At 39.8% G+C, this 16,635-nt stretch overlaps 1 non-coding gene across 1 annotated transcript; it reads left to right on the forward strand.

Moving 5' to 3' along the window:
* The first annotated feature begins 223 nt into the window (after positions 1-223).
* On the forward strand, positions 224-331 carry LOC112719361 (small nucleolar RNA R71). The gene has a single exon (XR_003161665.1). It is a non-coding gene; the product is annotated as a small nucleolar RNA R71 (small nucleolar RNA).
* Positions 332-16,635: the final 16,304 nt, after the last annotated feature.

A 16,635-nucleotide genomic window follows, 5' to 3' on the forward strand; every position in this document is an offset into this window, starting at 1 on the left:
GAGTATCAATCTCAAGAACTCCTTTCTTCTGATTTGTCCCATTGTTCACAGGATTCCTTTCAGAAGTGTACATGAATTGGTTATTTGCAACCATTTCAATCAGTTCTTGAGCTTCTGCAGGCGTCTTCTTCAGATAAAGAGATCCTCTAGCAGAGCTATCCAATGACATCTTGGACAGTTCAGACAGACCATCATAGAAAATACCTATGACGCTCCATTCTGAAAGCATGTTAGAAGGACACTTTCTGATTAATTGTTTGTATCTTTCCCAAGCTTCATAGAGGGATTCACCTTCCTTCTGTCTGAAGGTTTGGACTTCCACTCTAAGCTTACTCAATTTTTGAGGTGGAAAGAACTTTGCCAAGAAGGCATGGACTAGCTTTTCCCAAGAGTTCAAGCTTTCTTTAGGTTGTGAGTCCAACCATGTCCTAGCTCTGTGTCTTACAGCAAATGGGAATAGCATATGTCTGTAGACCTCAGAGTCAACCCCATTAGTCTTGACAATGTCACAGATTTGCAAGAACTCAGCTAAAAACTGATGAGGATCTTCCAATGGAAGTCCATAGAACTTGCAATTCTGTTGCATTAGAGAAACCAATTGAGGCTTAAACTCAAAGTTGTTTGCTCCAATGGCAGGGATAGAGATGCTTCTCCCATAGAAGTTGGGAGTAGGTGCAGTAAAGTCACCCAGCACCTTCCTTGCATTGTTGGCATTGTTGTTGTTTTCGACTGCCATGGGTTCTTCTTCTTTGAAGATTTCTGTTAGGTCCTCTACAGAGAGTTGTGCCTTAGCTTCTCTTAGTTTTCGCTTTAAGGTCCTTTCAGGTTCAGGATCAGCCTCAACAAGAATGCTTTTGTCTTTGCTCCTGCTCATATGAAAGAGAAGAGAACAAGAAAATATAGAATCCTCTATGTCACAGTATAGAGATTCCTTGAGGTGTTAGAGGAAAAGAAAAATAGAAGGAAGAGGTAGAAAATTCGAACTTATTAAGAAAGATGGAGTTCGAATTGTGCATTAAGGAATAGTGTTAGTCTATAAATAGAAGGATGTGAGAAGAGGGGAAGAAATTTTCGAAAATAAATGAAAAACATTTTGAAAAATACTAATTGATTTTCGAAAACCAAGGGTGGAAAAGAAATCAAGTGATTTTTGAAAAAGATTTTGAAACTAGAAAGTAAAAAGATATGATTGAAAACTATTTTGAAAAAGATGTGATTAAGAAGATATGATTGAAAAGTTATGGTTTTAAAAAGATGTGATTGAGAAGATATGATTTGAAAAGCAATTTAAAAAGATTTGATTTTAAAAATTAATGACTTGGCTAACAAGAAAAGATATGATTCAAACATTTAAACCTTTCTCAACAGAAAAGGCAACATACTTGAAATGTTGCATCAAATCATTAATTGATAGCAAGTATTTTTGAAAATGGAAAGAAATAGATTTTGAAAAAGATTTGATTGAAAAGATTTGATTTGAAAAAGAATTGATTTTGAAAAATATTGAAAACTTGAAAAAAATTTGAATTGAAAACAGAATCTTCCCTCTTGTGCCATCCTGGCCTTAAACGCCCAGAATGGTATCCATTCTGGCATTTAACGCCCAAAGCTCTACCCTTTTGGGCGTTATACGCCCAACCAGGCACCCTGGCTGGCGTTTAAACGCCAGTTTGCCTTCTTCACTTGGCGTTTTGAACGCCCAGCTTTTTCTATGTAATTCCTCTGCTGTATGTTCTGAATCTTCAATTCTCTGTACTATTGACTTGAAAAGACACAAATTAAAAATATTTTTGGATTTTTAATATGAGGAATAATCAAAATGCAACTAAAATCAAATAACAATGCATGCAAGACACCAAACTTAGCAGTTTGTATTCCATTGACACTAACAAAATGAGAATGCATATGAGAAATAACAAAACACTCAAGTCAAGAAAATTTAAAGATCAGAGCAATGAAATCATCAAGAACATCTTGAAGATCACTCAAGACACATGAATGAATGCAGGAAAAACAGAAACATACAATTGACACCAAACTTAAAATGAGACACTATACTCAAACAAGAAACATAGAATATTTTTTTTTTGATTTTGTAATTTTTTTGGTTTTTTTTTTCGAAAATTAAGTGGAAAAGACAATAAAGATATCAAAATTCTTAATGAGAATTCCAGGAATCATGCAATGTTAGTCTAAAGCTTCAGTCTAAAGGAATTAGACATGACTAGCCAAGCTTCAGCAGGACATTGCATTCAAGAGCAAATTGAAGAGAATCAATCTGCTTTGATGATGATAAGAACATCACCTTCAAACACTAGAATTCATTCTTAAGAACTCTGAAGAAAAATACCGAATCTAAGCAACAAGATGAACCGTCAGTTGTCCAAACACAACAATCCCCGGCAACGGCGCCAAAAACTTGGTGCACGAAATTGTGATCATCAATGGTGCCATCAACATGGTACGCTCAATTGCAATCTCAACTATTTATCACAACTTCGCACAACTAACCAGCAAGTGTACTGGGTCGTCCAAGTAATAAACCTTACGCGAGTAAGGGTCAATCCCACGGAGATTGTTGGTATGAAGCAAGCTATGGTCACCTTGTAAATCTTAGTCAGGCAGATTCAAATGGTTATGGATGATATATGAATAAAGTATAAAGATAGAGATACTTGTGTAATTCATTGGTGAGAATTTCAGATAAGCGAATGGAGATGCTTTGTTCCTTCCGTCTCTCTGCTTTTCTACTGTCTTCATCCAATCCTTCTTACTCCTTTCCATGGCAAGCTGTATGTAGGGTTTCACCGTTGTCAGTGGCTACCTCCCATCCTCTCAGTGAAAATGCTCAACGCACCCTGTCATGGCACGGCTAATCATCTGTCGGTTCTCAATCAGGTTGGAATAAAATCCAGTGATTATTTTGTGTCTATCACTAACGCCCAGCCTTCAGGAGTTTGAAGCTCGTCACAGTCATTCAATCATTGAATCCTACTCAGAATACCACAGACAAGGTTTAGACCTTCCGAATTCTCTTGAATGCCGCCATCAATTCTAGCTTATACCACGAAGATTCCGATCAAGGGATCTAACAGATGAACATTCAAGCCTTGTTTGCTTGTAGAACAGAAGTGGTTGTCAGGCACTCATTCATAAGTGAGAATGATGATGAGTGTCACATAATCATCACATTCATCATGTTCTTGGGTGCAAATGAATATCTTAGAACAAGAACAAGCTGAATTAAATAGAAGAACAATAGTAATTGCATTAATACTCGAGGTACAGCAGAGCTCCACACCTTAATCTATGGTGTGTAGAAACTCCACCGTTGAAAATACATAAGAACAAAAGTGATCATTGGTTTCGGTCCCGGAGAGGGAACCAGAAGAACCAAGATGAAAATACAATAGCAAAAGGTCCTATTTGTAGAGAACTAGTAGCCTAGGGTTTACAAAGATGAGTAAATTACATAAAAATCCACTTCCGGGCCAACATGGTGTGTGCTTGGGCTGAGCATTGAAGCATTTTTGTGTAGAGACTTCTCTTGAAGTTAAACGCCAGCTTTTGTGCCAGTTTGGGCGTTTAACTCCCATTCTTGTGCCAGTTCCGGCGTTTAACGCCGGGCCGTTTTGAGCTGATTTTGAACGCCAGTTTGGGCCATCAAATCTTGGGCAAAGTATGAACTATTATATATTACTGGAACGTCCAGGATGTCTACTTTCCAATGCTGTTGAGAGCGCCCCAATTGGGCTTCTGTAGCTCCAGAAAATCCACTTCGAGTGCAGGGAGGTCAGAATCCAACAGCATCTGCAGTCCTTTTTAGTCTCTGAATCAGATTTTTGCTCAGGTCCCTCAATTTCAGCCGGAAAATACCTGAAATCACAGAAAAACACACAAACTCATAGTAAAGTCCAGAAAAGTGAATTTTAACTAAAAACTAATAGAAATATACTAAAAACTAACTAAAACATACTAAAAACATACTAAAAGCAATGCCAAAAAGCGTATAAATTATCCGCTCATCACGCGTACAGCGCACTCAAGTGTGGATGGGTAAACTATATAGCGGCGTGTACGCAGATAGTACATGCACGCATACATGGGGTTGGGCTGGAGGCTTAGAGTGGGCTCAGCGCGCGCCCAACTCTCTGGACAAAGGCCTGGGATGACGGCATCAGCTAGGGCGCGCACGCGGGAAGTACCTGTCCGCGTACATTGGTAGTTTATCATAAGGCGCGCAAGCGCGATGCGCGCGCTCGCGTCCTTTCCTTTTCTTGGCATATGGGCGCGCACGCGGCATGTGCGCGTCCGCGCGAGATGAGTTAGGCTAGGGGCTCAAAGTTGGCCCAGATCCAGCGCAACTATCTGGATATTGGCCTAGAAGTTGCAGCAGCAGATCGACGCGGACGTGGCAGGTGTGCGTTCGCGTGCACCTCCTTGTTCTCGTGATTGGCGCGCACGCACGTAGTGCGCGTCAGCGTGGGTTGTGTTGGGCTCAGGACATAGTGTTTTCCCAAGAGAGGCCCAACTCTCTGGAATTTGGGTGATGATGCAGCTACTCAGGGGCGCGTGCGCGTACATCGTGCGCGCGTGTCCACCCTTTAAGCAGAAAAATTGTGCTCAGGTGCTCCCTATGCTGCTCACAACTCTTTATTCAATCAACCATCATACAATTCACAAAAATGCAATTTGATATTATTCATCTACTACTAAACACAACATACATGTGACTATACTAACAATTAAGTTGTACAAACAAATTTATATGAAACATCTACCTATAATGGCAACTCAAATCACTTATTAAGCAAAATTAAAAGAGAGTGGAAAGAGTTTACCATGGTGGGGTGTCTCCCACCTAGCACTTTTATTTTAAGTCCTTAAGTTGGACATGTTGAGGGACTCATTGTCATGGTGGCTTATGCTTGTACTCGTCTTGGAACTCCCACCAATGCTTGGTTCTCCATTGTGCCTCAAAATTTCTCATGGATTGAGCCAAGTGCTGATGGAGTTCTTCACAAGCTTGGGGCTCCCAAAGTTGATCCTCTTCTTGTGATCCGGGATCCCACACTTTATCTTCACACCCGCCTTGAAGTTGATTATCATTATTGGTCCATCCGGGTGGCGAACAAGATGAACTCTCTATGAAGTGCCCAAAAAACCTCCTAGACCCATCTCTTTGAGAACTATTCCCACCTTTGTATTCAACTCTTGAAGTATCAACCAAAATGAGCCTTGATTTGCAACGCCAACCTCGAAACATCTTTTGCTTACGCTTCATCCGACAAAGCATCCTAAGTTGACCATCCGTTTCAAGCAAGCCATACTCAAGTGGGATAATAAAGCTAATAGAAATGAATTTTACCCGCTCAAGTGAAGGAGTAGATGACAACCTGGGCAAAGATGCTTCTAATGATCTTGACAAAGCGTATTCCACTCCCATCCTTCTATTTCTAAGGACTTCCACCTCTTCACAGGATCTCTTAATCTCAATCCTTTGTTTAACAATTTTATCTAAACCTTTTTCCTTACTAAAATCATAATAGGGAGTGTAGGAAAAGTTTACCTCCTCAACGCTTCCAAATCCAACGGGAGAAGGTTTTTCATTCTCAAAGGATTCTCCACCACTAAGACTTGATGCTTGCTCTTCATTGCCATGGGAACTCAATTCTTGCTCTATCCCATGCAAGTCTTCATATGGAATATGACTTGAAAGATGTGCACTTTCCTCCCTAGCATCAATTTCAATCATCTTGGAGGGGTTTTCTTCAACTCTATGTTCCCATGGAGGCTCCGCATCTCCTAAGTCTTCTACCACTTCTTCCTTGTCTTCAACAATTAAAGCTTCCTCCAATTGTTCCAATACAAAGCAACTTCCCTCATTTCCCACCGGAGTTTCCAATCTCTCCTTCATGCTATGTTCTTCATTCGATTTTCCAAATGTAGCCATGGGAGTTCCTTGAGTGTTCAAGCATTGGGAGGCTAATTGATTTGTTACTGCATCCAAGGCGGCCATGAAATTTTACACATCCCTTTTCATCTCTTCTTGCTCTTGAACAAGAACACCAAGGGTTTCATCCGTTAGAGATTGGGGTGGGTGGAAGGGTTCACCAAATTAGAGGGAGGGTTCATAGTAGGAAGGTGGTTCTTCTTGGTAGAGTTGTGGTAGTTCAATGTTTTCCACTCTTTCCACTTGTTGCACAACACACTCCATGGTTGCTTGAAATTGATCCAATGCTTCCTTGAGATGATCCCTTGACTCTTGTTCCTCTTGGATATTATGAGTAGGACCATAGGGTTCTTGGATTGAAGGACATGAGTATTCTTCAATGGGAGGTTGTGGTGGAAAGTAGTATTTATCTTGTGGTTGAAAAGTTTCATATATTGGAGGTGGTTCATCTTGGTAATAATATGGAGGGGATGGCTCTTGAAAACATTGATGTTGGAATGGTAGTGACTCTATATGTGGTTCATATGGCTCATATGGTTGTTGGTAGGATGGATATGGATTAGGGTCATATGAAGGTGTTGGGTGAAAAGAGGCTTGTGAGTATGGTTGAGTGTTATGTTGAGGATATGGTTCATAGGCATATGGTGGTGTTTCTCAAAGTCACAAGGTGATTCACCATAGCCATTGGATTGATATGCATCATAGAATGGCTCTTCTTCATAGTGCATTGGTGGGGGTTGTTGCCAAGAGGATTGATCATAAGCATATGGCTCTTCCCACCTTCGAGTGTCCCATCCTTGATACACATTCTCATTGAAGCTCTCATCGCCTACAACATAATTAGAACCAAATTTATAGCCAAAGTGAGAATTCATAATGGAAAAGCAAAATAAAACTAACAAAAACAAGAAAATAAAGCAAAAAGCAAGATATTCACACTATTCACATATATACAATAACCAATAACATAACACCATTGCAACTCCCCGGCAACGGCGCCATTTTGATGATTGGATTTTTGACGGTTTAGAATTTCACAAATGAATTCTCGTTGCAAGTATAGTTTCTAAACCAACAATAATCCTTTCATACAAAAGATTGTTTGTCACTAGTACAAACCCCTAAAATTTATAAACCGAAGTATTGGACCTCGGGTCGTTCTTCCTAGGAATTGTAATGAAGTGCCTTGTTATTGGTTATGAGTTATATTTGGGGTTTTTAAGATTTTGGACAAGAAATATAAATGGCAAAGAAAATAAACTAACAACTAACAAAGCACTTGGCAAGATATGAGAATTAGGAGTCCTATCCTAGTTATCTTTCTCAATTGTGATGACAAATTGTCCATTACTCCCACTTAGTTAACCTCTAACCATGGAGGAAAGTCAAGTGGATGAATCAATTTGATTCCTCAAGTCCTAATCAACTCCTAAAGGAAAGACTAGCTTTAGAGGCATTCAAATCGATTAGCAACTTCTAATTATCAATCAACAAAGGAATTAGATAACTCAAGAGTCACTAATTACTCTACCTAAGCCAAGAGGAACAAAACCTACACTAAAATCCAACCAAGCATTTCATCAAACACTTGGAAGGTGTAAAAGGAAAGCACAGTAAATCAACAACAAGAATAGAATCTAACAACAATTATTGCAAAGAATTAACAACAACAATCAAGGAAATCACAATTATCATGAATTACCTCAAATTGCATTATTGAAAGAAAACAAATAAACAACAATCTATCCAAAACAAAGTGAAGAATTACAAGAATTAAAGTACATAACTAGAAAGAGGAAGAAGAGAAGATTAAGACTTGATAAAAGAGAAGTGAATTAAAGCATGAATTAAACCTAGATCTAAGAAGAGAGATTAACCTAAACCTAATCCAAATTCTAGAGAGAAGTGAGAGCTTCTCTCTCTAAAAACTACTCTAAACTCAAGCTATGACTAATGGTAACTAACGTCTATTCCATTCCCCCTTCAATCCTTGATCCTTTTATTCCTTTCTATCAGCAATTGGCGCCAAAATGGGTTCAGAAACCCTTCCAAATCGCCAGGCACGTGTTGCTTTAATGAAGTCATGTGCGGACTAAGCGTTATACGTTCGGTCTGAGGTAAAACGGAAGTGGTTGTCAGTCACGCGTTCATGGGTGAGAATGATGATGAGTGTTATAGATCATCACATTCATCATGTTGAAGTGCAATGAATATCTTAGAATAAGAACAAGCGGAATTGAATAGAAAATAGTAGTAATTGCATTAAAACTTGTGGTACAGCGGAGCTCCACACCCTTAATCTATGGTGTGTAAAAACTCCACCATTGAAAATACATAAGTGATGAAGGTTCAGGCATGGCCGAATGGCCAGCCCCCAATGTCTAATATCGCATAAACTGATCAAAGATCTGAATACAATAGTAAAAAGTCCTATTTATACTAGACTAGCTACTAGGGTTTACAAAAGTAAGTAATTGATGCAGAAATCCACTTTTGGGGCCCACTTGGTGTGTGCTTGGGCTGAGCTTGAGCTTTACACATGCAGAGGCTTCTTTTGGAGTTGAACACCAAGTTGTAACGTGTTTTTGGCGTTCAACTCTCGTTCGTGACGTGTTTCTGGCGTTTGACTCCAGAATGCAGCATGGAACTGGGGTTGAGCGCCAATTTACGTTGTCTAATGACGAATAAAGTATAGACTATTATATATTGCTGGAAAGCTCTGGATGTTTACTTTCCAACGCCGTTGAGAGCGCACCATTTGGAGTTCCGTAGCTCCAAAAAATTTATTTCGAGTGCAGGGAGGTCAGAATCCAACAGCATCAGCAGTCCTTTGTCAGCCTTTTATCAGAGTTTTGCTCAGGTCCCTCAATTTCAGCCAGAAATTACCTGAAATCACAGAAAAACACACAAACTCATAGTAAAGTCCAGAAATGTGAATTTAGCATAAAAACTAATGAAAACATCCCTAAAAGTAACTAGATCATACTAAAAACTACCTAAAACCAATGCCAAAAAGCGTATAAATTATCCGCTCATCAGTCTCGCTCGTCATCTCCTCAATTTCTTGTATTCCTTCCATTTTTGCAAGCTTCCTTTCCAATCTCCCACTCATTCATGCCCTATAAATCCTGAAACATTTAACACACAGATCACGGCATCGAATGGAATAAAGGAGAATTAAAATACCTAATTAAAAGTCTCTAGGAAGTAAGTTTTCGATCATGTAATAATTTTAGGAAGGAAATATAAATGCATTCTAATTATATGAATAAGTGGGTAAAGATCATGATAAAACCACACAATTAAACACATTGTAAACCATAAAATAGTGGTTTATCAACCTCCCCACACTTAAACATTAGCATGTCCTCATGCTTAGTTGAAGGAGATAGAATAAATGAGTAGGAACATGTAAAAACTCATGTAATGCAATGCAACCTATATATGTGAATGCAACTATATGATTCTTGTCCACTTGATCAAGAGTAAATAAGTTCTTCAAAATAATTATAAATCCAATTCCACTAATTCAATTCTCATATAGTAAGAACAGATAAAAATGCACGAAGGTAGCTCATGAAAGCGGGGAACATAGAATTTTAAGCATTGAACCCTCACTAAAGATGTATGTATACTCTAATCTCTCCAGTGTATAGGGTAATCACTCTATCCTTCTCTAATCATGCTCGCTAAATTTTGTTTTTCTCCTAACCAATCAACAACATTTAATATACCAATGCAACATCATGAGGTCTTTTCAAGGTTGTAATGGGGCCAAGGTAAAGGTAAGGATACATATATGGTTAAGTGAGCTTATAAATTGAATCTTTAATTAACCCAAACTTTAACATAACCTATATATATTTTATATAACTTTGGAGTTTGTACCTAGCTACCCAAAATTCTCTTTCATATTCCATACTCATGTATCAACTTTTTATTTTAATTTTATCATACATGCATTGGTCTTTGGATTCTTAACTCAGCATTGGGGTAATTTTTGTCCCCTTATTTATTTATTGAATAATTTTTTTTAACATAAACATAAAAATAAACATAGCTAATCAATGCACATAGATTTTTTATTCTTATAGTTTCACATGAGTAGGTGTCCAAATTCCTATTATATTATCATGACACACTCCTTTGTTATCCTTTGTCCCCACAATTTCCCATACTTAATTAGCATTCACAATTCTATTTTAAACTAACCAGAGATCCAAATTGGGATATATAATTGTTTTTCTGCTTAAGGCTAGTAATGTGGTAAATTACAGAACAAATGTGATTTAAAGGCTCAAAGTGGCTAACAAAGGTAATTGAAAGGGTAGGTTTAATTTGGATAAGTGAGCTAAACAATTAATGGCCTCAATCATATGCAGCATATACATATATTAAACATTGGACATATAGGATGGAACAAAATATAGATTACAATCATAGAGAAGTAAACACACAAGAATAAAACAATTATGGTTAAATAATGTAACCATGCATAAAGGCTCAAATCTCACAGGTTGTGTGTTCTTTAGCTCAAAAATCATGTTCCAAATACAACTTCAAGCAAATTTAACATAAGAGTTTTAATTAAAATTAGTGAAATTTTTGTTCCAAAAATAGAGTCTTAGAAGAAACTTATTGTCTTTTCAATCAAGTAGAACATGCATGCAACTAATTTATTACTATGCAATTAATCCTATTCTACAAAAGAAAAACTAACTAAATATCCTAATTTAATGGTGTTTAGGGAAGAGAAATTACCTCTGGAAGTCAGGTACTGACCAACCTCCCTACACTTAAGGAGTTGCACCGTCCTCGGTGCCATCTGTCAGGAACAATGGTGGGCTGGTGGCATTATCTCCACAATCGGGACCATCATGGCTCCCTGTGCTGGTGAAGGAAGTGGAGTCCGGAGTGCCTGGGTCCTCGTCAGGGCTGTGGTTTCCTGTGAGTAGCTCCTTGAGGTATTTGAAATGGCGGTGGTTGCGGCACTCTCGGAGCTTTGCTTTCTTTGCCTGTTGGTCCAACCGCTTCAGTATTTGGTGCAGCAGCTGACTAGTAGATGGTAGAGGAACTGCAGCATCCGCTGTGGACTGGCTGGTAGTGGTAAGTGGTGGCCTGAGATATCTCCCGTTGGGGACGTACTGATCATCCCGAGGAAGTATGGCTTTGGTGTCTCCAGCTCTGTAGGGGACTCCGGCTGTTGAGATAAGATCAGAGACCAAGGCGGGGAAAGTAGGTTGCCCGCGATCTGCACGTGTTCCATAGCATTCCGGATATGTCTCGGTAAATTTAGAGGCTGGTCTGTGAGGATGCACGATAGTAGAACGGCCATGTCTGCGGTGAAGGAGGACTCATGAGTACTCGGGAAGACATAATGGGACATAATCTCTGCCCATACGTGAGCCTCTAAGGTAAGTGCGGAAGCCGAGATTCCCTTAGGACAGGAACGATGGTATCCGAAGATCCATTTGCTGCCATGTTGAGCGATAACTCTGAGAACAGCGTCCTAGTCAAAGTTGTACGCCTGGCGCTTGATGGCGGCTTTTTAAAAAGCATCCAATCCTTTTGGAGCAGGGAAAAGATCTAAGGCTCGCTGAATGGCCTCTTCTGTAATGGGGACTTGCTTCTGACGTATAAAGACAGACTGCAGGGTTGGCAGGTGGAAGTTGAAGTAGAACTCAACTACCCAAGAAAGATTGACCTGCCTTGGCTGTCTCTGTAGGAAACCCTATTATATTCGTTCAATTTGTGGCTCAACAAAGTCGGCAATACGAGGCGGAAGGATAAGAAGGTGTTCGTTGTTGTAATTCCGAGCTGCTGAAATAGGTAACATCTACTCACAGTAGCGATTTGAAAATCGTGCAGTATCCTTTGCTGGGAAAGCTCTCTCCTTTTCATCAACCTTTATGATCCTTTTAATTCTTTTTGTTGAGGGCTTGACTACAGTTGAATAAGGCTCTGCCACTAATGCTCTTTCTGTTCCTTTCCTTGCTGTGGGTTTGGAGGTAGCGTTCTCTTTGCCTTTCTTGGTGGCCATTCTGAAAAAGGGAAGAGAAAGTAAATTAAATTTAAAGTGATAGAGCAAGGAAGAGGATTGAATGAGTGATAATCAGTGCACGGTAAAGATGAATGAAGTGAACACATGGTCATGACAACATGTGAAAAGTTCATCAAACGGAATAAAACAAGTGCATGATAGGGTAAGTAGATGCAAGATGTTTATTGGCATGCCGGCAAGGGCATGAGTAACATAGATCAAGCATCACTTCGTAACAAACCATCACATTTGTATTGACAATTAAATTCAATTAATACAATAGTAAAGGGAATTTGTGAAAAGCAGGCATTGAATAGTAGAATAGAATAATGTAGAAAAGTGCATGATGCCATATGGGCTTTTTCACAAACACATAGCATGCATGGTAACTAGGGTATGGAAAGTATTAGATTGAACATACAAGCAATCCTAAAAAAATATATAATTGTCAAACTATTTCTTAACAATCCACAAGCAAAATAATGACCTAAATAAATTTCCAACACCAATTAAAAGAAAAAAAATAAAAGAAAGGAGAAGAAAATATGGATAGTGAAAGTAAAAGGAAAAGAGAAGAAAAGAAGATAACATATAAAAATAAGTAGAATAATAGAAAAGTAAGGGGAGAAAATAGGAAGAGATAGTAGAAAGTGAGAAAGAAGGAAGAAGGAAGAAGAGAAAATAGGATTTGGAGAATAGAAAGATAAGATAATTGCGCTTAAATCGATTGACGCGGTTGCATCGGTCACGCGGTCGTGTGACCCGTTTGATGCTACTGGCGCGAGGGCAGCCTCGCACTTTGATGAGCGGATAATTTGTACGCTTTTTGGCATTGTTTTTAGTATGATCTAGTTAGTTTTTAGTATATTTTTATTAGTTTTTAGTTAAAATTCACTTTTCTGGACTTTACTATGAGTTTGTGTGTTTTTCTGTGATTTCAGGTATTTTCTGGCTGAAATTGAGGGACCTGAGCAAAAATTTGATTCAGAGACTGAAAAGGACTGCATATGCTGTTGGATTCTGACCTCCCTGCACTCGAAGTGGATTTTCTGGAGCTACAAAAGCCCAATTAGCGCGCTCTCAACGGCGTTGGAAAGTAGACATCCTGGGCTTTCCAGAAATATATGATAGTCCATACTTTGCCCAAGATTTGATGGCCCAAACCGGCGTTCAAAGTCACCCTCAGAAATCCCAGCGTTAAACGCCGGAACTGGCATCAAAATGGGAGTTAAACGCCCAAACTAGCATAAAAGCTGGCGTTTAACTCCAGGAAGAGTCTCTACACGAAAATGCTTCATTGCTCAGCCCAAGCACACACCAAGTGGGCCCGGAAGTGGATTTTTATGTCATTTACTCATCTCTGTACACCCTAGGCTACTAGTTATCTATAAGTAGGACATTATACTATTGTATTTGGAATCTTGGTTCTTCTGGTTCCCTCTCTGGGACCGAAGCCAATGATCACTCTTGTTCTTATGTATTTTCAACGGTGGAGTTTCTACACACCATAGATTAAGGTGTGGAGCTCTGCTGTACCTCGAGTATTAATGCAATTACTATTGTTCTTCTATTCAATTCCGCTTGTTCTTGTTCTAAGATATCACTTGTTCTTCAACTTGATGAATGTGATGATCCGTGACACTCATCATCATTCTCACCTATGAACGTGTGATTGACAACCACCTCCGTTCTACCTTCGATTGGGTGAATATCTCTTGGATTCCTGATACACGATGCATGGTTGATCGCCTAACAACCGAGTGCTCGCCTGACAAACGAGCCAGCCATTCCGTGAGATCAGAGTCTTCGTGGTATAGGCTAGAACTGATGGCGGCATTCAAGAGAATCCGGAAGGTCTAACCTTGTCTGTGGTATTCTGAGTAGGATTCAATGATTGAATGACTGTGACGTGCTTCAAACTCCTGAGGGCGGGGCGTTAGTGACAGACGCAAAAGAATCACTGGATTCTATTCCGGCCTGATCGAGAACCGACAGATGGATAGCCGTGCCGTGACAGGGTGCGTTGAACATTTCCACTGAGAGGATGGGAGGTAGCCACTGACAACGGTGAAACCCTTGCTTAAGCTTGCCATGGAAAGGAAGAAGAAGGATTGGATGAAGACAGTAGGAAAGCAGAGAGACGGAAAGGAAGGCATCTTCATACGCTTATCTGAAATTCCTACCAATGAATTACATAAGTATCTCTATCTTTATCTTTATGTTTTATGCGTTTATCACCATACCCATTTGAGTTTGCCTGACTAAGATTTACAAGGTGACCATAGCTTGCTTCATACCAACAATCTCTGTGGGATCGACCCTTACTCGCGTAAGGTTTATTACTTGGACGACCCAGTACACTTGCTGGTTAGTTGTGCGAAGTTGTGTTTATGCCATGGTATTGAACACCAAGTTTTTGGATTCATTACCGGGGATTATTTGATTCGTAGGAAGTATTGATCACAATTTCGTGCACCACACTTGCACAATTCTCTGTTCAAAATTTTATTTTTGCCAAGTCTTGGGTCACGCGATCGCGTGGGTCATGCGATCGCGTGGTTGGTTATTAGAAGGCTATGACGCAGACGCATGAGCCATGCATCCGCGTGGGAAGAATTGGGCGTTCAGCGCCAATCCAGCATCACTCTAGCACAACTTTCGGTCGTGCAACCTTTTTACGTCGAATTCCAGGGCATGCGGCCGCATAGGTGACATGGTCGCGTGGGAGGCCAATGTTTCCATTCAACGTGGACGCGTCGGTGACACGGTTGTGTGGGGTGATTTGTGCCACTGGCATGCCTCCAGCCACGCTCCTGCGTGACTCTCTGTTCGTTTCTTAATCTTTCTGATCCACCTGCGATGCGGACGCGTCAATAATGCGGTCGCGTCGCGTAAATAATTTTTTTCTAAAATAAAGGTATGTAAATGAAGATGCACGAAATGTACTAATAAAGAGAAGAGTTATTGAATATGAAAATAAAAAACAAAGAAAAGAACGATCATACCATGGTGGGTTGTCTCTCACCTAGCACTTTGCTTTAACGTTCGTAAGTTGGACCCTCCACTAGCTCAGTCTTCGGCTATATGGGGATCTTCCAAGAGGAAGATCTCGAGCTCCTTATTTTTCTTCATCTTCTCGCCATGGTACAACTTTTAACGATGTCCATTGACCTTGATAAGTTCGGAGCTGGAAGGATGGCTTTAGTGATAAACTCCGTACGGTTCGACCTTCTCTACTTTGTATGGACCTTCCCATCTGGATCTCAAATTGCCTGGCATGAGCCTCAGTCGAGATTTGTAAAGGAGGACTAAATCTCCAGGTTGGAATTCTTTTCTCTTGATGTGCTGATCATGTACAGCCTTCATCTTCTCCTTGTATAGTCTTGAGTTCTCGTAAGCTTCTAGGCGAAGGCTTTCCAGTTCTTGCAGCTGCAACTTCCGTTCAGCTCCGGCTTTCTTAATTCCCATGTTGCACTCCTTTACTGCCCAAAAAGCTTTGTGCTCTACTTCAACTAGAAGATGACAAGCTTTTCCATAAACTAAGCGGAAATGGCTCATCCCAATGGGTGTCTTGTACGCTGTTCTGTATGCCCAGAGTGCATCTTGCAGCCTAGTGCTCCAGTCTCTTCTATGAGGTTTGACTATCTTCTGCAAGATACACTTTATCTCTCTGTTTAACACCTCGACTTGCCCATTAGTCTGAGGATGGTAGGCTGTCACAACTTTATGAATGATCCCATGCTTCTTCAGTAATCCTGTTAGTCTCCTATTACATAAATGGGTGCCTTGATCGCTCACGATTGCTCGTGGTGATCCAAAGTGACAAATAATCTGGTTTCTCACAAAGGAAACAACAGTGTTAGCATCATCAGTATGAGTAGGAATTACTTCTACCCATTTAGAAACATAATATACAGCTAACAATATATAGAGGTAGCAATTAGAATTTGGAAATGGACCCATGAAGTCAATGCCCCAAACATAAAAAATTTCACAGAAAAGCATAATTTGTTGAGGCATTTCATCCTTCTTAGATATATTACCAAACCTTTGGCATAGGGGACAAGATTTACAAAATTCAGCAGCGTCTTTAAAAAGAGTGGGCCACCAGAATCCACAGTCTAAGATTTTTCTAGCTGTTCTTTGAGGGCCAAAATGTCCTCCATTCTCAGATGAGTGACATGCCTCTAAAATGGACTGAAATTCTGATTGAGGCACACACCTTCTAATTACCTGGTCAGCGCCACATCTCCATAAATATGGGTCATCCCATATATAATATTTAGACTCGCTTTTCAGATTGTCTTTTTGATGCTTAGTAAAGTTTGGAGGAAACGTGCGGCTAACTAGATTATTAGCTACAAGTGCATACCAAGGGATTACCTTAGATACTGCTTGTAGGTTATCAAATGAAATATTATCAGCTATAGAATAGAGTCATCTTTAATGTGCTCAAGGCGACTCAAGTGGTCTGCCACTAGATTCTGGTTACCACTCCTATCCTTTATTTCTAAATCAAATTCTTGTACTAGCAGTATCTAACGTATAAGCGTTGGTTTGGATTTCTTTTTAGCTAATAAATACTTTAGAGATGCGTGGTCTGAGTACACTACTACCTTCATACCAAGTAAATAGGCTCAGA

The sequence above is a fragment of the Arachis hypogaea genome, chromosome 10, assembly GCF_003086295.3.
Source record: "Arachis hypogaea cultivar Tifrunner chromosome 10, arahy.Tifrunner.gnm2.J5K5, whole genome shotgun sequence".
NCBI lineage: Eukaryota > Viridiplantae > Streptophyta > Magnoliopsida > Fabales > Fabaceae > Arachis > Arachis hypogaea.